Source organism: Scylla paramamosain, chromosome 16 (genome assembly GCF_035594125.1).
Source record: "Scylla paramamosain isolate STU-SP2022 chromosome 16, ASM3559412v1, whole genome shotgun sequence".
In the NCBI taxonomy this organism is placed as follows: Eukaryota; Metazoa; Arthropoda; class Malacostraca; order Decapoda; family Portunidae; genus Scylla; species Scylla paramamosain.
This window is the reverse complement of record NC_087166.1, coordinates 12,390,001-12,413,857: the sequence shown is the minus strand read 5'-3', so window position 1 is coordinate 12,413,857 and position 23,857 is coordinate 12,390,001. Positions and strand designations below refer to the sequence as shown.

Below are 23,857 nucleotides of genomic sequence, written 5' to 3'. Positions count from 1 at the left end.
GGAATATCGATGGAAATTGAAAATGAAGAAGGATGATAAATGATAAAGAACAGGAGAGAAAAAAGGTATCAAAATTAACTTTAAACAAACGTGCCTGAGAAAAGAAAAAAAAGAGGAAGAATAGGAGGAAGAAGAGGAATAAGAATAAAAAAAGGAACACAAACCGATAACAAAGAGGAAAAGAAACAAACATACATATAGAGAAGGGAAGAAGAGGAGGCGTGAGAGGAGGAGGAGGAGGAGGAGGAGGAAGATAAATGAAGGTGAAAAAAGAAAAACATAAATAAAGATGATACCGAAAAAAAAAATAGTAACCAAGAAAAAAATATCATTACATTTAAACATCAATACACAATCAAGGAAAGAGAGAGAAAAAAAAGGAGAGAAAGAAAAAGAAAAATAAGGAAGAAAATTAAAACAAAAAAAGAGGATGAAGGAAAAACAAACTAATAACTAATAGGAAAAAACACTAAACGAAAGGAGACTAGAGAAAAAAATACATAAATAGTAAGAGGAGTAGGAAGATAAATAAGAGGAACATGGATGAAAAAGGGACACAAAGAAGGAAGGTAAAGCAGGAGGTGGAGGCAAATGAGTAAAGCAAGAAGGGACATCACCGCTACTCTCACTACATACTCCAAATTCCTGACCTGATTACATAATTCTAGAGATACTTGACCTCAGTAGCGGAGAGAGCAATAGATTGTGGTTATGGCGAGGCGGCGGCGGTGCTGGTGGTGGTAGTGGTGGCTGTGGTTGTAGTATTAATAGTCTTAGTAGTAGTAGTAGTAGTAGTAGTAGTAGTAGTAGTAAGACATTAAATTCTCCTAAGATAGATTTTAACATTTGAATTATGCTAGATTGGATTACATTAGGCTAGATTAGGTTACATTAGGTTAGGTCAGGTTAAATTAAGGAAAATTTATCATAGGAGGGAAAATATTCAAGGAGAAATTTTTATGACGGAATCCTCGAAGCAGTAGTAGTAACAGTAGCAGTAGTAATAATAGTGGTAGTAGTAGTGGTAGTAGCAGTAGCATTAGCAGTAGCAGTAGCAGCAGCAGCATTGAAAGACAACAGATCGACTACACCAATATATTATTTAATCCTTTGGTCTTGTGCACAAATTCTCAGGAAAGAACGAAAAACTCATCCTTTCCTTTACTCAATTAAATACTGTTGGCTCGTACAAGTATCTAATTAAGAGTTACAACACACCACTAAATCTAGATTTGGTTTATTCAGGCCTCTCCCTCCCCTCTCTCTCTCTCTCTCTCTCTCTCTCTCTCTCTCTCTCTCTCTCTCTCTCTCTCTCTCTCTCTCATAAAAGTATATTTGAGAATAATTATAAATAGCACCATTATTCAGAAAGAAAATAAAGGGAGAAATGTTGGAAATTTGACCCTAATATGCCAGCTTACTAAGGCTGAGAATCCCGTGCACTCCCTCCTGTAGCCTTAGGGAGGGAGGGAGGGAGGGAGTGAGAGAGAAAGACCGAGGGAGAGAAGGAGGCAGAGAGAGCAAGAGGGAGGGAGAAAGTGAGAAATGAAAGAAATATAAAGAGGGTTGAAATGTTTAAAAAGTATGTCGACAGAAAGACAGAGAGAGAGAGAGAGAGAGAGAGAGAGAGAGAGAGAGAGAGAGAGAGAGAGAGAGAGAGAGAGAGAGAGAGAGAGAGAGAGAGAGAACTATGCATAATCTAATACTTAGGCTGAAAAGAGAGTTTCAGAGAGAGAGAGAGAGAGAGAGAGAGAGAGAGAGAGAGAGAGGTGGGGGTGCGGCAGGGGTTAAATAGAGGAAGTGCACTCCATCGCAAGGGGAGGTCCTCACCCCCTACTGGTTTTGGGAACAACAACCCCAAGCAGTCTGGCTCCCCACCCCCTCCACCACCATTACCACCATTACCACCTTCATTATTATCAACCTCACTATCAACACTACCACCATCCCATTACCACCATAACCACAACCACCAGTAACATTGCCTCCACCATCGTTACTGCCACCACATCCACCACCACTATTACTAGCAGCCCCACTTTCATAACCTTCATGTCTTTCTCATCACTTATACTACCACTATAACCACCACTGCCATCACCACCATTACAACAATTACCAGTATTTTTTAAGAGCTCGAAAGGAAAAGAAAACATGCAGACACATTCTCATGCAAACAAACAAGAACACTAAAAACAAAACAAATTTCGCAAAGCAAGACATTCATGTAGCACAAACAAATCAAAACAACAACGAATAAAACATCACTAACATTCTCCCCAAACAAGACAAGACAAAGCAAAATAAAACATTAAAAATAACGTCAAACAAACAAAAAAAAAGCCAAACTCGCAGAAACGTTCACGAGCAAGGAATGAGGAGACAAGAGCAACGTTCCTGCACACGTGAATGACAAACGTTCCCTCACGCAGGCTTGGCGAGAAACGTTTGCCGAGATAATGCGAAGAACGTGTTCTCGCTGTATTCTTTCACTCCAGACTTCGCAAACTTCAAGAGACTGTCTACAAACTTACAAAAATTGGGAGAAACTTTAGTCCTGTGCTGAGTGTGTGTGTGTGTGTGTGTGTGTGTGTGTGTGTGTGTGTGTGTGTGTGTGTGTGTGTGTGTGTGTGTGTGTGTGTGTTTAAATGGCCGCTCTTGCCTCGTGTGCCAAATCACTTTATTTCATATTTGGAAAGGTCGATAGGAATTCTCAACTGAAGGGAGAAATCCTGGAATTCTGTGTGTGTGTGTGTGTGTGTGTGTGTGTGTGTGTGTGTGTGTGTGTGTGTGTGTGTGTGTGCGTCCATTTACTAAGAGTGCTTCAGTCAAGTCATATCGCGTACGTGGAAGTTCAGTGTTCTATACAGTACAATACAAGTAAATATTTCTCTTCCCTTAAAAAACAAAATTATAACTTTCCTTTGTCGGAAAACATGCATAAGAAAACTTTGAGTGTATTGATGGAAATTCATAAGTTACCATCTTTTTTTCATTACATCTAAAGATTTTCTTGATGTTTTCGTTATCTTTTATTTTTTTTTCAAATTTCTCTCGATTAATTATTCTGTTTGGAAAGAGTTATTAAAGAGCATCTTATTATAGCACTGCAAAGTGGAGGAGAAGGGAGAGGACGACGAGGAGGAGGAGGAGAGAGTGAAAAGATGAAGAAGAGAAGAAAAAGGATAGAAAAACAAGAGGAAAAGAAAAAGAAGAAAATATTACAAAATAAAGAAAAGGAAGAGTAAAAAGAAAAAAGGCGTAGAAAAACCCGATCTCCCTCTACAAAACAAGCAAAAGGAAAAGGAAAACAGAAAAAAAACACTAACAAATATCAACACAAAGACGCAATGCACGTAGAAGTGTGTCTACCAATCCAGTCAGGGAAGGGAAGTGTGAGGAAGCCAATGGGAGCGAGAGAGCGTGTCAGGCTGAGAGTTCCCTTCGTATCTCGGTCAGCGGCAGGAGGAAGGAAAGCCAGCCAACAGGTGTCAGCGAGGATTAGCATCAGCTGGGACTCGGTCAGGTATTACTGATCCCCACCAATCCTCTCAGATCAAATACTCAATCTTACAGCTTTCCTCCCACTCCTCCCCCACTATCCCCTCTCCCTCCTCTCCCTCTCTTCTCCATACGTCATTTTTTTTTTCCGTCCCTACAGCAGATTTTTTTTTTCTCGATTCTTTCATTTTAAACGCAATGTTACAGTTTCCTTCCCACTCTCCTTCCGCTCTCCCCTCTCCCTCCTGTTTCTCCCTATCTTCTCTATACCTCCATATTTTCTTCCTTCAGCCAGTATTTTTTTTGTCTTTTTTTTTATTTTCCACCTCAAACGCTCCATATATACTCAGTCTCACAGCTTTCCTCCCACTCTCTCTCTCTCTCTCTCTCTCTCTCTCTCTCTCTCTCTCTCTCTCTCTCTCTCTCTCTCTCTCTCTCTCAAGCCAGTATTTTTCTTCTGTTTTTTTTTTCTTCAATATTCTTTCCTTCTCAAACACTCAATCCCAGTTTTCCTCCAACTCTCCTCCCTCTCTCTCTCTTCCTCCCTCTTTCCCTTCCCTCCCTTCTCCCTATCTTTCTTTACCGGTATCCCCTACATAACCTTTTTTTCATGTATCATTTTTCTTGTCCGTTTCATTTATTTCTTCCGTTTTTCTTCCTTTCTTCCTCTACTCTCCCTATTACCGTCTTCTTTACATTCACCCATACAAGACTTTTTTTTCCAGTTTCTTTTTTTTTCTTTCTTTCAACCATTTCAATCTTCCTTTCCCTTTCATTCTCTCTTCCCATTCGTAGTTTCTTTCCTTCCTCCTCCCTTCCATTTTTCAACCTCTCAACGCATCCAGTTTCCTCCAACGCCTTACATTCCCTCCTTCCCTCCTCACCATCTCTCCTCCTCTCTCCTCCTCTCCTCTCTAATCCGGGATGCAATCTACTTTCACCTTACCCCTTCAATATAGTCATCTACCTTTCCTCCTTCTCAACCTCCCACGATCTTTTCCTCCTCCTCCCTCTTCTTTTCCCCTTCTCTTCTCACCAAACCTTCACAAACCTACCTTCCCTCCTTTTTTCTCTTCCTTTCCTCCTTCCAAGCTCCTCTCCTCTCCTTCCTCTTCTTTTTCTCCTTCTCTCCTGATCAATTTTATGAATCTACTTTCCTTCCCTCTTTTCCCAAGGTCCTCTTTCTTCCTCGTTCCTCTCCTCCTCCTTTCCTTCCTCTTCTTTTCCCCTTCTCTCTTGACCAAACTTTCATGAATCTACTTTCCCTCTCTCTTTTCTTCCTCCGGTCCTCCTCCTTCCACGCTTCTCTCCTCTCCTCTCCTTTTCTCTCCTTTCCTCTTACCCCATTCTCTCCTCACGAAACTTTCACTTCTTATCTACCTTCCCTTCCTTTCCCTCTTCATTCTCCCTCCTACGCTCCTCTCCTCTCCTCTCATCTCATCTTCTCTCACACTTCTCTCCTCATGAAACTTTTACTTCTCATCTACTTTCCCTCTCTCTTTCCGTCCTACTTCCACGCTCTTCTCTCCACTCATCCTCTTTCACCCTTTTCACCTTTACGAAACTTTCCAGGTATCATTTCCAGCCACATCACGACCGGAGACGACTGAAGCAATCTGACATTTACTGGGGATCATCAGTCACTCATCAGTTCTGCCACCGCCTCCTCCGCCTCGCCCTCTGTGCACTCGACAGCAACAGCCTCGAGACCCGCGGCTCTCCTGACGGCAGCCGCGCGATCAAAGGCCCCGGAGTAGGGAAAGTGACATTAGATGAAGCCAACTTCTCGAAGCGCTAATATCAAGCTGCTTTGTACATACACACGTAGAGAGAGAGAGAGAGAGAGAGAGAGAGAGAGAGAGAGAGAGAGAGAGAGAGAGAGATTAATACAACGTTACAACATCCACACTCGCACTTACACACAAACGTACATTTACACACACACACACACACACACACACACACACACAGAACCAATTAATTTCTGGGAACAACACAACATATCAGCAACACCACATTTTCTTACATTACTACTGTGTTCCATTCTCTAAAATCACAAATGCATGTTATTTTCCTTGCATACTCAAAAAAAAAAATGTTAAATGTGAACGAAAGAAAAAATAGCAGATAAACAGCCGAGAAAAAATAAATAAATAAATAAAACTGCGAATGAAACATTAAAAGAAAACATTAAAACTCAGAAACAAGAAAGGAAAACGACAGAAATTAACAAAAAGCATACCAAAAAAAAAAAAAGATGCGAACAGGGAATAAAGCAAAAGAAGGAAGAAAAATATAAAAACAATTAAAAACCCAAAAAATAATCAAAACTGAAAAGAAAAGAAAACACGAACGATACGAACAGGGAACTAAGGAAAAGAGGAAGAAAATATTTAAAAAAACGAAGAAAAGCAAAAAAAATGTAGAAAAGTAAAGAAAATAGGAGGGATTAATTAGAAAGAGGAGATAAAAGGGGAGGACGAGGCCATTCTGCTCCTGGGGAAGGGAATTACAAAACTCCAGAGTATTTTTAATGGATTAATTTATCCTTTTTACTACGAGCTCCTTTACGCCTACACAGAGGAGCAGCAGAGGGAGAAGGAGGAGGAGGAGGAGGAGGAGGAGGAGGAGGAGGAGGAGAAGGAAGAGTTAAAGGAAGAGGAGGAGGAGGAGCTGGAGTTGGAGAAGGGACAAAAACAGAAGAAGGAGAAGAACAAGAAGAACAAGAACAAGAAGAGGAGGAGTTCGTGATGAAAAATTACGAAGACCATCAGAATAAAAAAAATAGCAAAAGAAAACACGAAATAAGCAGAAAATAATACCACCACTGAAGAGAGAGAATAATTAAAGCCAGAGGAAAAGGAAGAGGAAGAAGGAAGAAGGAAAAGGAAGAAGAACAGAAATGAACATCTGCTTTAAGAGGAAAAGGAAGAAGGAGAACGGAAATAAACATCTACTTTGATCTCATAAAAATAACAATAAATAAATAAATAAGTAAATAAATAAATAGCTGCTTACTTCTTACAATCCCGACTCAACATTCCTCCCAACAATTTCTGGATATGTTTAGCAACTCTCGTACATATTTCAGTATCAACTTCCAGAAGACAACAAGAGAATGTAAATTTAATGCCAAAAACACGACAGTAATCTGGTGTTTTCTTATAGGCCATGTATACTTAAGTTTAATTCAGCCAGAGAGAGAGAGAGAGAGAGAGAGAGAGAGAGAGAGAGAGAGAGAGAGAGAGAGAGAGAGAGAGAGAGAGAGAGAGCGTGTAACGTGCTAACAGTAGGTACACAGTCTCCGCTTCTCACTCACTAAAGAGAAACGAAACAAAGATAAGGAAATAAAGAGACAGAAAGGGCGATACGTAGAGGAACAAAAGGAAAGAGAGAGAGAGAGAGAGAGAGAGAGAGAGAGAGAGAGAGAGAGAGAGAGAGAGAGAGAGAGAGAGAAAAAAAAAAAAATTGACAAGTGCGTTATCAACAACTTCGCTCTCATGTCACGACTTTCAGGGAACATGATAACACGTCTGCGTCCCATTTTCTTTTTGTTCCGTTTTCTTTGTATCCTATTTAAGGGCGGACTATTTTGTAAGCATGTGTATATATGTGTGTGTGTGTGTGTGTGTGTGTGTGTGTGTGTGTGTGTGTGTGTGTATGTGTGTGTGTCTACATGATTAATAAACTAAACTCACTCTTCCCTTTAAGTACGATTTACCCTCTCTCTCTCTCTCTCTCTCTCTCTCTCTCTCTCTCTCTCTCTCTCTCTCTCTCTCTCTCTCTCTCTACGAGCGCGAAAAATCTTAAAAATAAAACGAAGGAACAAAAACAAGGAAAGGAGCAGAAGAAGGCTGACAAAAGCTGCTTGAAGAGACTATAAAGATAATAATGACATGCTTGTTACATTGAGTGCCTTCTGTCTCCTCCTCCTCCTCCTCCTCCTCCTCCTCCTCCTCCTCCTTCTCTTCCTCCTCTGTTTTACCTTCATACCTTAAATTCTTTCATAGTTTTTCTTTTTTTATTCTTGCCATCCACTCACCCATGCTCTCTCTCTCTCTCTCTCTCTCTCTCTCTCTCTCTCTCTCTCTCTCTCTCTCTCTCTCTCTCTCTCTCTCTCTCTCTCTCTCTCTCTGTACTCTACTCAATCTGACTTTATTCCACGCTAATCTTAAATATTATTTTCAATTAATTTTTCTTCTTCCATCCTCTTCGTCCTCGTCGTCTTCCTTCTTTTCCTCCTCCTCCTCCTCCTTTTTGGCACTTCTTTTATCTCATTCCTGGCGACGCGTGGACAAGTTTTTCCTCGAGCATTCCCATTCCACAAGGATCTTCTGTATTTTTCCCCACTCCAGGAAATCTCGAATCCACTCTCTCTATCCAATATGTTCAAGAAGATCTTTAGTTTCACTCGTATTTTCCAATTTACTCCCACACCCGAACACTTGCACATTCACAACCTCCCACAGACAACCCCCAGTCCTCCCATTAGTGTAATATAGCTCCCTCGATCCATCCTTCTCCTCCTCCTCCTCCTCCTCCTCCTCCTCCTCCTCCTCCTCCTCCTCCTCCTCCTCTTCCTCCTCCTCTTCCTCCTCCTCTCAGGGATGTCCGTCTGTCAGTCTGTCAATATGTGGTAATTTACTAGTTTACGCCACGTTCTGTTCTCTCTCTCTCTCTCTCTCTCTCTCTCTCTCTCTCTCTCTCTCTCTCTCTCTCTCTCTCTCTCTCTCTCTCTCTCTCTCTGTTTCCTCCTCCTGGTGCAATCTCCGTTTTCTTTGTTTATTCTTGTCCTTCCTTCCTTCTTTCCTATTCGCTGTTCGTTATTCATTTTTTTTCTCTCCTCTTTCCTGCAGTTTTTATTGTGTTGTTTTATTGTGCTTTCTTTTTTCTTAGTCTTATTCTAGTTCTGTTCTTCCTTCTCTGTTTTTTTTTTTATTTATTCCTGTCCTTCCTTCCTATTCGCTGTCTATTATTCCGTGTTTTCTCTCTTTCTCCTCGCGCCTCTATTGTTCTATTTTTTTTTTTATTATTTTATTAGTCTTATTCTGGTTCTGTTCTTCCTTTCTATTTTTTTCTTCACTCAAGTTTCCATTTTAATTTCTCTGTAACTTCCTTTCCCATTTTCTACAATGTTAAAATATATATTTAAACCAGAAATTCTGTCATTATCTTCTTATTTTTCATGTCTCTTTACCTTTTCTTTCATATTTGTCATTCGTCACTCCTCTTCTTGTCCTTCTTTCAACAAATGGTCTTCTTTAATCCTCTTATCCTTCTTACTGTTCTTCTCTTCACTCATTTAAATCTCCTCTTTCTCTTACTCCCTCATCTCATCCCTCACTCAATAAACAATCAATATATCTAACCACCTAACTATTCCTACCTTGCTTATTCTCGTAACTATCCCTCCCTTACACCATCGACATTATCAGTACAATGTTCCCCCTCATCTCCCTCTCCTTCCTCATCTCCTATTAGTCTCCCTTTTCTACACTGTCCATTCATCCTTCCGCCTCTTCGCTCTACAGAAACAGTTGCTGGTTCATAGTGTTGAAAATCTCCTTAATTTGTGGAAAGATTGAACTCTATGCCTGAAAAATTCCAAGCGATAATTGGTGTGGTGTAGTAAACATGTGTGTGTGTGTGTGTGTGTGTGTGTGTGTGTGTGTGTGTGTGTGTGTGTGTGTGTGTGTGTGTGTGTGTGGTTCTATATTTGGCACGCTAAAATTGTGTGTGCGTTATTAGAGAGAGAGAGAGAGAGAGAGAGAGAGAGAGAGAGAGAGAGAGACAGAACTCTCAGTACATGAATCTATAAAACAAATGGTTATATTAGCGAGAGCAATTTATGTTTATTTCAACAGTCTACTCTTTTTTCCAGAATGTGAATCCTATTATTAGAGGGACATATATTCTGGATGGGCGCACACACACACACACACACACACACACACCTTATCAAGCCACTCACCTACACACACCCAGGCACACAGACACATCCCATCTCATCTTGCCCTCCCAGCAGCACGAGTCGCCCTCCCACACACATCCCCGCAAGGCCGCTGGAGACTGGCTTAATATCTTGCGCATTACCCCGATATAGATTCCGCGGGGCCTTGGAGTCAACAGGCAGCTTGCACCTAGTCAACTTCATTATCCTCTCATTACTCCATTCCCTCCTATTCTGCTCCTAATAACGTTTGCTATAAGTACACAAAGGCCTTGGAATCTTCAGTGATATACTTGGTAATATACACGACAGAAAAAATGATTTATATTGTTTTTGTATAATATTTCTTTTCTTCCTCGACGTGCTGGTGTTGAATTGAGATTGGTAAATGGTGAAAGGTCATTGAGTTTCGCTTTTGTGACGTCATATCGATACTGTGCCGTGATTGGGTGACCGAGATGAAGGAGAGGAAGGGGATTGACTGGTTGGAGAGGGACGCAAGATGAGATCGGATGCGAGTGAAGGCGTTCACAGTGATATTCTCTGTTTGTTAACGATTATGTTTTGTAAGCTTGTTATATTCTGTTTAGTAACCAGCACTACATGAGATTTAGTAACGTTAATGGTAAGGAACGCAAGGTGAGGTGAGAAGCGATTGGAGGAGTTTATAATGAGGTTCTTAATTTGTTTATCTTTAGTAAGCTTCTCTTTAGCAACTCGTGGTACATAAGAGTTAGTACGAAATGCTGCAGAAAAAAGAGAAGGTGAGATGGGATACGAATATAGAAGTTTATAGTGAGATACCTCATTATTTTACGATTATCTTCTTATCGTTCACCTACTGGTTTGTTATATTCCCTTTAATAACTCGCGCTAAGGAAGGAATGGATTTGAGTGGGCAGGACAGGGCAACACGTTTAGATTACTGAGAACGACTGTGTATGGTAAGATTCTCCGTTTGCGATTCTCCTTTGTGAGCCATGATCCTCTTTGTAAGCCTTTGTACTGCCAGCGCCACAATGCTGCTGTTTCCCGGTGGTTCCAAAAGAATGAATAGATGAATAGATTCGTGTGGGCAGACAAGTGACATTACTCTCAGCGTCCAAACAAACAAGCTCTTTGTAGCGCTAGATTTACACAAGTTATAAACCCGAAGAAGTGCGTTTTCTTTGCGAGTTTTAATCAAATAAGTAGGTTAATGTTGTCTGAGGTACCAGTTTGTAGTAGTTAACCTCGCTCCATATCAACAAAATCAAATATAAACTCAGATTTACGAAAGTCATGCGACAGAAAAAGAAAAAAAAACGTTTCCTTTCTAATTTTCAACACCTGGTGCGTGAATGTCGCCTCAAGTACGGGGTCGCAATAGTTACCTTCACTTCTCTTGGACAAAATCACGTATAACATTACATGCATGAAAACAAAAAATACAACAGAAGAAAGTATGTTTTCTTTATAATTTCAATTACCTGAAGTATGTCAATTTAGCCCGAAGTACCAAGTCGTAATAGTTAACCTCGTTTCCCTAGGGCGAAATAAAGTATAACCTTATATACATAAAAAATAAATAAATAAATAAGAAATGATACGTTTCTTTTAACTCTCCAACATTTTGCACGTCAATTTTCACAAAGGTACGAAAGTTTTATATCTTACCCTCGCTTCACTTCACGGAATCAAGTTTACCTCTAGACATCCGCAAACTTTCCAGAACGTTACGGCAATCACATTAAGGGGAACAATCACATTAAAGGGATGCATGTGTAATGTTACTATTTATATCTCGCCTTATCAATCTGGCTGTCTCCCGTGGCTCTATTAGCAATGGGCTCGTTAAGATAATCGACTTTTCTTATCTTCCATAGACTTATTTTCTGATGGGAAGATTTGGGTTATGTAATAGAACAATAGGTCTCTCTCTCTCTCTCTCTCTCTCTCTCTCTCTCTCTCTCTCTCTCTCTCTCTCTCTCTCTCTCTCTCTCTCTCTCTTGAGGTTAATCTACAAAATGACCTAATTTGGTCCGAGGTTAATCAGCTTTTGGGTCAGAGAGAGAGAGAGAGAGAGAGAGAGAGAGAGAGAGAGAGAGAGAGAGAGAGAGAGAGAGAGAGACTGCGCATTCAAATAAACTAAATTGAAAGATGAAGTGGAGATGAAAGAGGACGAGGAGGAGGAGAAGGAGGAAGAAGAGGAAAAGGAGGAGGAGGAAGAGGAGGAGGAGGAAGAGAAAGAGGAGGAGAAATAATAATAGTAAGAGGAAGAAGAAAATGTATATAATATGATGCATTTTATTACATATTTTAAAGATTACTCTCACTTCCGTAAACAGAAGCTCATTTTCACACACTTCACACTCCTCCTCCTCCTCCTCCTCCTCCTCCTCCTCCTCCTCCTCCTCCTCTTCTTCTTCCTCTTTCTCCTCCTCCTCCTCTAAAATAATGATGATAATAAGTAAATTGCAAGCAGAATTAGATCAAAGGTACCCTGATTGAAATTAATAAATAATTCGCTTTCTTAAGGCTGTGAAAAGTACCATAAGAAACACTGAAGGAAAAATAATAACAATAGTAGTAGTAGTAGTAGTAGTAGTAGTAGTAATAATAACACATAACTATATCTATCATTACTTCCCTTCAAACTGTCATGCATGCAATGATCAAAACTATGCAATGGGTGTAAACTCAAATAAATTATACAAAAAAAAAACATCTCATTATTTCCAGGTTAACAAAAATATCGCCTGGGTTTATCACGAATACTTTTGTTTCATATAAAAATGCAACAAATTGGCGAGCGCGTGTCAGACTTAACGGCTCAAAACTTGCCATTATAATCGTGTTTTTTGGCGGAATTCCTTATTTACCTAAAGTTTTGCACTGGCCAATTTATGTGGATGGTGAAAAGTGATTTTTTTTTCCCAATTACAGACGAAATATTAGTTTTTATCTTGTAGTAATTTTGGGTTTACTATTCTTTTATGTTATCTGAGTTACGTTTGTTGAGAGTTTTCAGATTAGCTCTTTGTTTAGTTCAAGATAATTTTCAGGTGTGGGTGTGAATTTGTATGTTATATCATCTTCACCTTGAACTGTTCCATATTTTGTATTGAGAAGGTTACGCATATTGTTGAAAAGTAACAAATATCATTTTCGACAGTTACAGACGAAATGCTGGGTTTAATCTTTTTAAACAGTGATTTTGGGGATTAATATCCTTTATGATATCCAAATTCCATTCATTGAAATTTTTCGAACAAGTTCCTTATTTATTCCATGATCATTTACAGTTGTGGCAATAAATTCCCATGCTACATAATTTCTTTCACCTCCAATATATCTTCTAGTCCTACGAATCCCATGTTTAATTTATAGGAAACTTAAACGTAGACAGAAGGAGGCAATACGTATAATTCAGCCACAATTTGGAGTCGTTTATTATTAGTAGACGAGTGGCGAGGCGAGGGTGGGAGGCAACAAGTATATAATTCAGCTTCCCAACGTATTACTTTTCTTGGTGACATCCCGCGGGAAGCATGACTGTCCCTTGAACCTTCATTTGCATTTACAAACATAATTTACGGAGGCTGTGTGAGTATATATAATTGTGTGTGTGTGTGTGTGTGTGTGTGTGTGTGTGTGTTGGAGAGGGAAGAGTGCTATTCGTTCTTTCTTTTTCTCCCTCTCTCTCTCTCACACTCCTAAGAAATCATCATACCGTCTCTTCTCTTACTCACTCCAGCTCCCTCCCTTCCTTCCCTCTATCACCCAAACACACCTCCCCACCTCCCTTCCCTCCCTCACCAGATGCACTTTCCCTCGCAATCCCCAGCCACAATCCTTCTTTCGTCACTCCATTCCACAGCAGCTTGCCACCAAACACCTTCCTTGTCTCCCTCGGTAACCAACATTTCTGCCAATCGAAGTCACAATACAATATACGTCCACTTCACAAGCCTGCCTGAGCCAGCCACGCCATGCCTCCCCTGTGACGCAGGACAGACCGGCAGCTCCCGAAGACACGCCAGTAAAACAAGAGGGAAGGGTGGAAGACGAAAACTGTTATAATGTAAATTGAAGGAAAGACTGAAAATAAAGGAAAAATTACTATAACGCAAATTTGTGATGTCGATTATGATTAAAAGATGAAAAAGTTGAACCGCGTGTAAGGTAAAAACAAAAGCCGTCCTATTACTACCGAAAGATGAAAACAGACCTAAATAACAATAAAAATTCAAAATATTTCATCATTAAAAAACAAGCTTATCATCACGAAAACACACACAAAAAAAAAGTCTTAACGTCCCTCAAACACAAAAACACGCTAAGCACCAATTAAAGAGGTCATTAAAAACAGTTACACTCACTAGCGGTCATTCCCAAACACACATCCTGACCAAACACCATTTTCAGCAACAGAAAATCTCAACAAACAACAGAAAGTAAAGAAACCATTGAAATACTACAAACAATAACTATTATGACTATTACTACTTTCCTTTCTTTTCCTTCTTTCAACTCCTCCCCTAAGTAGCTCACCAAGAACCAGCCACCCGTCAAACCAGCTAACAACAAAGCAACCAGAAAGCAGAGAAACCCTTGAAACTACAAACACTAACTACTGTAACTACCCTCCTTCCCTTTCCCTTTCATTTCCATTCCTTCAGCTGGTGCAGTAACTCTCCAGCATCCATCCACCCATCCATCCATCTAACCATCAAAACAACCCAAATCGATTTCCAAACACCATGCCTCGTCTCCTCGTCCTCCTCCTACTCCTCTTCCTCTTCCTCCTCCTCCTTCTCTCCTCCTCCTCCTCCTCCTCGCCCCCTCATCCTATCCTGGCCAAACATCTATTACCCTTTCCAGCGCGCCTTTCTGCCCCTGCCAACGCCGCCTGCCACCCTGCCAACGCACTATCAGCAACCTGTTGAACGTGAACCCAAAATAGCCTCAAGGTTGTGACGTCATGACCCGGGTGACAAAGATACCGAGAAGTGAAAAGCGAGTGTAGTCAGGTGTGAAGGAGGAGGAGGAGGAGGAGGTGGACGTGGTGGTGGTGTTGGTGGGAGAAGGAAAGGAAGGAGGATGGATAGAAAGGTAGACTTTGGTTGATGTTGAGAATGAAGGAAGGAAAAATAAGAAAGGAGTGGAGTGAAAAATGTCAAGGTTTGAAAGTAAAAGGTTTTGTTGATTGAGTAAAAGCAGGATAGGGTGGGGAAGAGAGAGAGAGAGAGAGAGAGAGAGAGAGAGAGAGAGAGAGAGAGAGAGAGAGAGAGAGAGAGAAAATGTGGAGGGAAAGATGTGGCTTGAAACTTTGGAAACGATAATTGGACTGTTGAATAGAGTGATTTGTGATGACTCTCTCTCTCTCTCTCTCTCTCTCTCTCTCTCTCTCTCTCTCTCTCTCTCTCTCTCTCTCTCTCTCTCCCCTGTTACTACTACCATCACTACATCACTGCCACCCCACGTTTACAAATACAGACATCACTACCACTACTACTACCACCACCACCACCACCAACGCTACTGCAGTCTAGGTACATAACATTTCACGGGATGGAAAATGAAAACCTGATAAATCCTCTCTCTCTCTCTCTCTCTCTCTCTCTCTCTCTCTCTCTCTCTCTCTCTCTCTCTCTCTCTCTCTCTCTCATCGATAGAACGAGGGAGAGAAAGTGATTTTGTGAATGAACGAGGAAACGAATGAAAGAGAGAGAGAGAGAGAGAGAGAGAGAGAGAGAGAGAGAGAGAGAGAGACTGTGCGAGAGTGAGTGAGTGAGACAGAGAGGCGGTGAAAACAATAAGGCGTCACTGTAATTGTTTCAAACCATTACGGTCAATTAACTAATAAATAAAGTGGGAGGGGCAATGGTCTCTCTCTCTCTCTCTCTCTCTCTCTCTCTCTCTCTCTCTCTCTCTCTCTCTCTCTCTCTCTCTCTCTCTCTCTCTCTCTCTCTTTTCCCCCTCTCCGTCTGTCTGTCTACGTCTGTCACTAATTTTTTTTTTCTAAATCTTGATGACATTAACGGGGTGATTATCTGTTTAAGGGAAGTTCTTAATGAGGAGGAGGAGGAGGAGGAGGAGGAGGAGGACGAGAAGGAGAAGGAGAAAGAGGAGGAGGAAAAGGAGTTTTTGTTTACTAAAGAAAAGACAGAATGACTTATTTCAGTTTCATATAAAAATCTAAGTGTTTGGAATCATGTCGTTTTTTTTTTCTCACTCAACAAGATAAATAAATATAAAATAAAAGGTGAAAACAAGAGAGTTATTCAAATGCTAATGTTTCTCTTTCTTGTGGTGTTATTTAATCTCTCTCTCTCTCTCTCTCTCTCTCTCTCTCTCTCTCTCTCTCTCTCTCTCTCTCTCTCTCTCTCTCTCTCTCTCTCTCTCAACACAATGTTTCACGTTGCGTACTTAAAATTACTGAGCGCAATTTATTATTTCCTTGTTTCTGGTGTCTCGTGTACCCACCCGCCCGTTCACTCACTTCATTCTTACTTTTATACTCACCTACTTCTTGTAACCGGAGACAACGTGGAGATCTGCGGGAGAGAGAAAATTCTTGTCATTATCTTTTATCAATCCTATTTGATTTAGTCAGATTTCCTTAACTTTTTTTATTTCAACTGGGAATGTGAGGTTACTTTAACTTACATATTTTGTTCTCATCTTTACACACACACACACACACACACACACACACACACACACACACACACACACACTGAAAATGAATGTAAAAATTTTAAAAATATCTAGGTATTTCTGTAATTTTCATTCCCTTAACACTTTTTCGTCTTTCCCTCAGTTCCAATTATCTTTTTTTCTTTTCCTCCTCCTCCTCCTCCTCCTCCTCTTTTTTATAACCTATATTTATTTATTCCTCTGTTCCTTCTCATTTTCCTCTTTGTCTCCCACCAGTAAATATGCTTCTTGCTCCTCCTCCTCCTCTTCCTCCTCCTCCTCTTACTACTACTACTACTACTACTACTACTACTACCACCACTGCTACAACAACGACTCCCCTTCCTTCTTCTCAATAGCCCTCTTCCTTCCCGTCCTTTCCTTAAACTACATTTGCTCATGCTTCTCCTCCTCCTCCTCCTCCTCCTCCTCCTCCTCCTCCTCCTCCTCCTCCTCTTCCTTTTCCTTCCCCTCCTTCTCCTCCTCCTCCTCCTCCTTGAAACGTAATTAAACAAGCTTTACAAAGACTCAAAGCCTCGCCCTTAGTCCTGTCAACTTTCATTTCCTTCCTCCATTTCTCCTCCATTCCATTCCCTCCATAATGCTTTCCTCCTCTCCTCTTCCTCCTCTTCTCCTCTCCTCCTTTGTCCCTTCATCCTTCCTTCCTCTGATGACTCTTTTGTATTCCTCTATTTGTGGATTCTTTTCCTTCTTCTTCTTCTCCTTCTCTTCGTCACCTTTCTAATTATTTTGTCGTTTGGTTCTTTTTTTATTTTTTTTTGTTTAATTATATTTTCCGTTTTTTTTTCTTGCCTGATTATAATTTTTCTGTTCTGTCAGTCTCTCTCTCTCTCTCTCTCTCTCTCTCTCTCTCTCTCTCTCTCTCTCTCTCTCTCTCTCTCTCTCTCTCTCTCTCTCTCTCTCTCTCTCTCAGTTTTACTGACACAACAAGGAATAGAAAAAAACTAATGATATAAATGAGAATAAAAATGTGAGAGAAGAAAAGGCATATTAATATTTTTCTAATGAACAAAGGAAGCAGGAGAAGGAGGAAGAAGAGGAGGAGGTAATGGAAGTAATGGAAGAAACGAAAGTAAAGGTGGCAAATATAGAAGAAAAATATAGAAGAACGATGAGGAGGAGGAGGAGGAAAAGAAGGAGGAAGAAGAGGAGTGGTGACAGGTGCAAGGGGAAAGATGATGAAGTGTAAACATTGGTAGTAGTAATAGTAGTAGTAGTAGTAGTAGTAGTAGTAGTAGTAGTAGTAGTAGTAGTAGTAGTAGTAGTAGTAAACAACAACAACAACAAAACCTACTAACAATAACAAAACAACTATCAAAGAACAAAAGAAACAATAAAGCAATGAAAATAAGCGAAAGATGAAAGAAAACGAAGAAAACAAAACAACGGAAGGTGTAGAATAGAGAAAAACATGGAAAAATAAGAGGAAAGGAAAAAAAAAGAAAGAAAAAACAGAGACCAATTAAGATAGGCACCGAATTCTCTCTCTCTCTCTCTCTCTCTCTCTCTCTCTCTCTCTCTCTCTCTCTCTCTCTCTCTCTCTCTCTCTCTCTCTCTCTACAAAACATATTTCCTGCCGCGGTCGCTCAGCCAATTTCTTAACCCAGAAAAACATGGACGGAAAGATACCGCTGTATTTTTCCCCCTCCTGTTTCCTTTTTTTTTTTTTTTTCCCTCTATTTTTACACCTGTTCTTGTATTTCTCGTTATTCTGAACCATTGTATTTTCTTGCATGGGTTTATTGTTTTGCATTTTTTTCCTCTTTCTCTCTTTAGTTTTGTGTGTGTGTGTGTGTGTGTGTGTGTGTGTGTGTGTGTGTGTGTGTGTGTGTGTGTGTGTGTGTGTGTGTGTGTGTGTGTGTGTGTGTGTGTGTGTGTGTGTGTGTGTGTGTGTGTGTTCTCTAAAAATACGTGTATGAATTCTCTCTCTCTCTCTCTCTCTCTCTCTCTCTCTCTCTCTCTCTCTCTCTCTCTCTCTCTCTCTCTCTCTCTCTCCCTAACGATTAAAAAAAAAAAAAGAGGACATTTCAATACAAAGCGAACAGAAAGATCGAATAAAATTAAAACACAGAATCCATGAACTCACGATGACCTTTCACCTTCACTGCATGACATTAGATACGAGACTTTGTGAAAATAAGATTAGTAACCATGTATAGAGGAGGGGATCACGTATACACAGATATACATAGATGCCTAAAAAATATTACGTCTACATATTCTCTTTTATCTATTTATTTATTTTTTTTTGTTCCTATTAATTGAAATGCGACAAGGAAGAGGAGGTAATGTATTTTTGTGCATATTTTTTTTTTTTTTGGGTTGTATTTTCCTTAGTTAGTAATTAATGAAAGGAAATATTATGCACATATTTATTCATATTGTGATGTTATTTGAGTTTTATTTTCCTTATGGTTGATGAGTTTAAAGGTAAAGGTAGCAGAGAGAGAGAGAGAGAGAGAGAGAGAGAGAGAGAGAGAGAGAGAGAGAGAGAGAGAGAGAGAGAGAGAGAGAGAGAGAGACAAAGGAGGTGGAACAGAAGAGAAATGAATGACAAAAATGTAAAAGAAAATATAAAATAAGATAAAAAAGAAATGCTGAAAACATGAATACAAAGGAAAGGCGATACAAAGGAGAGGCAATGCAAAGAAATAAAGAAACGAAAAGAGAAGAACAGAAAAACTGAAACAAAGCACGATAAATATAGAAGAAAAAACAATAAAAAAGCAAATAGGCGAATAAAGAAATTTGAAGACGAAGAAAAACATGATGTATAGAAAAAAACAAAAAAGTAAAAGAAAAGAAGGAAATTATAAAAAAAAAAAAGGACAGAGAATTGGAAAAAAAAAAAAAAAAAGCAAAATTATCCTTAAAAATCAAGTTTCATGTTTCATGTTTTTAATTTTGTTTTCCTTTTTTCGATATCAGTAACATGAACCTCGCGAGACATTTACTAAATTAACATTATATTTTTTTTTCCCCTTTCCACCTGATTCTATTTTTTTCAAGGTCACAGCAGTTCAGGTGAGACACGTCATTAATGGCTCATCACTCAGGGTTTTTTTTTTTTTTTTACGATTCTCTTCATTATTATTTTTTTTTCAGTCACCGTCTCTGAGGTATCCGTTTTCTTCAGTTAAGGTCACAGGTCACGTGGAACAGGTCACGTGATTGCGTTGACCTTTGGGAAAAAACATATTGGATGTACTGGGTCATTAGTTTTTTTTTTTTTGTTATTATTATTATCATTATTATTATTATTATTATTATTGTTATTATTATTATTATTTTCATTACTACAACTGTTAATCATTGTTTCTATTGCTATTACTGCTCTACTTTTTATGGTATTTTTTTTCTTTTGTTGCTACTCCTATTACTACTATTACAACTACTACTTCTACTACTGCTGTTACTACAACCACCACAAAAACAACTACTGCTACAACTACCATTACTATTATTACTGTTACTACCACAGTTTCTTCCACTAGTACCATCATTAGCGTCCATATCAGTAAATAAACATGACGCAGTTTTTCGAAGCGTTAAAACTACTCTGCCAATAAAAAAGAAAAAACTTCAAGAACTTTCCATTAAAAAAGAGGGAGGGTTGTGCGTCCCTTGAAGCTTTTGAGTGTGGGAAAAGTTGGCCTGAGACTTTTAGCTTCACTATGAAAGGAGGAGAAATTACTTTTAATATTACCACCACCACCACTACCACCACCACCACCACCACAACAGCAGTCTGACGAAGTAGGCGAAGGAAGCGGAGGAGGAGGTGAAGGTTGTGATGTTCGTGATGGAAAGATGAAAACTTTTACCCTTTATTTATGTGTATTTTTATTTTCGTTTCTTAAAGACGAAATGAACGTGAATAGAATGGAAAAGAGGGTGAAAACTTGTGACTTTTCCTTTTCTCTTATGTTTTTTTTTTCTAAGGAAAGAAAATGATAGAGGGAATGATAGAAAAAGGGAAAGAGAAAACTTATTTCTTATCTCATTTACATTTTCATTTCCTCATTTACAGACGGAATGAGCGGAAGAGAAGAGTACCAGCTCATTTTTCTTATCTTGTTTCTTACACTCGAAGAAGTAAGAGTGAAAAACGAAAAAAAAAAACGGATCCTTGAAAAATCTACACGATTACTTTATTTATCACGCCGAGTGAAAAACGAAAAAAAGACCGTAAAAATCTGTATTATCACAATTATATTTATTACGTAGACTCACATCACAGGCAGTTAACACGAACAAAACAACTCATATTTTTCACCATTTTCTTCGTTCCTTGTACATACTCGCGAAAGATACCAAAACAACAAAGAATAAATAAAACAACTCGTATTTTTCACTATTTCCTTCGTTCCCTTGTACACACGAGAGAAACCAAAACAACAAAGAATCAATAAGAAAATACACTTCCTTGTGACGTTCGAGGAACACATACAGGAAAAGAAAGAAGGGAAGAAAAACAAAACCAAAAAGAAACGTACCGTACTTAGGACAATCATCGTACCTCAGCCACCTGCAACAGCGAGTCCTGGAGGTACTAGATACATAACTTTCTTCTTTTTAGAGTAGTTTGTCTATTACTGAGTCCTAGCAAGCGGCAAGAATAAGCGTCCCACATCTTTAAGAATCCGCTCTCTCGTCTTAACCCGCACTGGTGGAAAGGAGAAATAAAAAAGAAGTAAATAAACTGAAAGAAGGCACAGTGTTACGAAAGAGTGAATGGAGGGAACTAAAAATAGGAAAGAAAAGAGTAAATGAGCTAAAAAGAGGGTACCATGTTCAGAAAGTGTGAATGGGGACAACGAGGAAAAAAAGGAGAGGAAAAAAGGTAATGCAGACTAAACGAGGAAAAAATAATAGCAGCACTGGCATTAGACAGCCAACTAAAAGTGAAATGAAAAGAAAAGCAGCAAAAATATAACCCGTGAAATTAAATAAAGCAAGGTAAACATGAAAAATATATATATATAAGATAAAGTAAACAAAGCAGCATGAAAGAAATTAATGTGAAGCAGTAGAGCGAAAAATAAGGAAAAAAAAAAGGAAATAAAACGCAGATAATGAATAAAAAACACAACAAACAGGCAAATGTAAGATAGCGAAGTTACAAAACAAAAAAAGGTAAATAAAAAAGTAAATTCAAAGTAAGAAACAAATGATAAAGAAGATAAATACAAATAATACACACCACCACTACTACTGTCACCACCACCGCCACTGCCACCACCACCACCACCACCACCACCACTCTCCGCTGTCTTCTTATTACGGGAACAAGATTATAATATTAATAACCTCAGCCAATCTCGCTATTTTCACGGGGGAAAGATGGGAGAAGACCTGCACCTGAGTATCACCCTTATGAAATCTTACACTAGAGTCCTTTTTGAAGATTTTTCCCCTCACCTGAGTCTTTCCGCAACATTCGCCTTAGATTTGAGGAAAAAAGGGGAAAAAACAACATTTATATTTGTCCATCAACTTGAGAAGATGCGATTGGGAAGATTTATAGCTGTGTGTGTGTGTGTGTGTGTGTGTGTGTGTGTGTGTGTGTGTGTGTGTGTGTGTGTGTGTGTGTGTGTGTGTGTGTGTGCACGCATTAAATAAAGTGCAAAATAATCAATCCCTTAATTTGCATACGAAATATAAACAACGTCGATTTGGAAGAGAGAGAGAGAGAGAGAGAGAGAGAGAGAGAGAGAGAGAGAGAGAGAGAGAGAGAGAGAGAGAGAGAGAGAGAGAGATGAAAAAAAACGAATAAAAAAATAAAATGCATAAAAAACGGAACCAGTCAAAACGAGAAAGCCGAAAACCAAAACCTGAAATAAAAAAAAAAAAAATACGCAAATTCAAACAATCTACAAAGGGAAAAGCTAAAGGAGAAGAGGAAGAGGAATCAAACACGGAAGACACAGAACTCGACCCCTTTTTCCCATTAGCCCTCGGCCTCGACATTTACATACAAAAGGACCACTGGACGCCTTACACCACACTTCCCCCCCCCGCGTAGCCGCCTGGGGGACGCGAGGACACAGGTACGAAATATATTAACGTGGAAATTGTGTATCAACTTCTTTCCCTCCTCGGCCCTAATTAGAATAAGAGTGAGGGAGCTTCAAGAGGAGAGACGCTGGGAGGGAGGGAGGGAGGGTCGGGCTGTTCTGAATGTTGATGTGTCTGCTGGAGGATGTGCCTGTGTGTGTGTGTGTGTGTGTGTGTGTGTGTGTGTGTGTGTGTGTGTGTGTGTGTGTGTGTGTGTGTGTGTGTGAGCTTACCAGTGTCAAAATACTTAACGTACATAAGATTAATCAACAACACAATGAAATCTAAATTAATTCATAGCGTGTGTGTGTGTGTGTGTGTGTGTGTGTGTGTGTGTGTGTGTGTGTGTGTGTGTGTGTGTGTGTGTGTGTGTGTGTGTGTGTGTGTGTGTGTGTGTAGCTAAAAATAATAACACGTATGGATCTGTGTAACAACGTAAAACAAATGCACATCGCGGGATAAAGCGTATATATGTGTATTGTTGAGACTCAAATATTTACAACGATGACGATAATAAAAAGAATCTGCGATGAGAATTATTAGAACGGACAAAACAGAGACATTAATGGAAGCATAAAAACAATTACATATATCCTGAGTCTTAAAAACAAACAAATATTTCTGTTTACATGTATAATTGAACAATAAAGAACAGTTAGATAATAATGAAGTTAATGTTATTTTCTACTAGTACTACAACTACTATTACTACTACTGCTACTACTACTATTACTACTGCTAGTAATAATAAGAATAATAATGATAACAATAATGAAAGAACATTATTATTATTATTATTATTATTAATTATTATTATCATCATCATCATTATTATTGTTATTAATTTCCTTCATCAAACACATACATACGTTGATTTAATTAATATGTTAATTTCACTTCAAAATTCTTCAACACTAAATAAATTCAATATTATTTCTGCTTTTTTTTTTTTTATTAATTTTCATCACAGATTGTAATGATGAAAAAATGTACGTGAATATTCAATGTATTCAGAGTGTGTGTGTGTGTGTGTGTGTGTGTGTGTGTGTGTGTGTGTGTGTGTGTGTGTGTGTGTGTGTGTGTGTGTGTGTGTGTGTGTGTGAGTGAGCGCGTGTTGCTCTTTCTTATTCGTGTGTCCTTTCACTGACTGGCATTTATCTTTCTGTCCTCATATCTGTGTCTGTATCTGTCTGGTTTTTTTCTGTTTGCATCCCTCTCTTTCTTACATCTGCGAACCTGTCTGTCTGCAAGCATGTCCGTTTTTCCTTCGTCTGTCGCTTTTGTTTCTGCTTATCTTTCTGTCAACAGTCATCTTTCTGCCTGTCTGTATCGTCTGTATATCTGTTTATATTCCTGTCATTCTTACATGTCAACCTGTCTGTCTATATATGTCTGTTTTCTTTACTTTGTCGCTTATCTGTTTGTTTATCTTTGTTTATATGTGCCTATCTGTCTATATTTTCCCTATCTATCTGTCTGTCTGTCTATCTGTATATGTATATCTGAATTCTTTCCTCTTCCGTCTATCTATCCGGTTGTATGGCAGGATATAGGTCTGGCTAGTTTGCTGGCTATTCATCTGTCTGTCATACTGTCTATCTGTCCGTCTGTGTGTGTGTGTGTGTGTGTGTGTGTGTGTGTGTGTGT

At 39.2% G+C, this 23,857-nt stretch overlaps 1 protein-coding gene across 1 annotated transcript in view; it reads right to left on the bottom strand.

The window, feature by feature from the left end:
• Positions 1-23,857, bottom strand: part of LOC135108059 (protein dimmed-like) — a 174,857-nt gene that overhangs the window by 94,910 nt on the left and 56,090 nt on the right. The window contains exon 3 of the mRNA XM_064018657.1: positions 15,959-15,990. The gene's annotated coding sequence lies outside the window, so the exon portion shown is untranslated. The remainder of the gene's footprint in view (positions 1-15,958; positions 15,991-23,857) is intronic.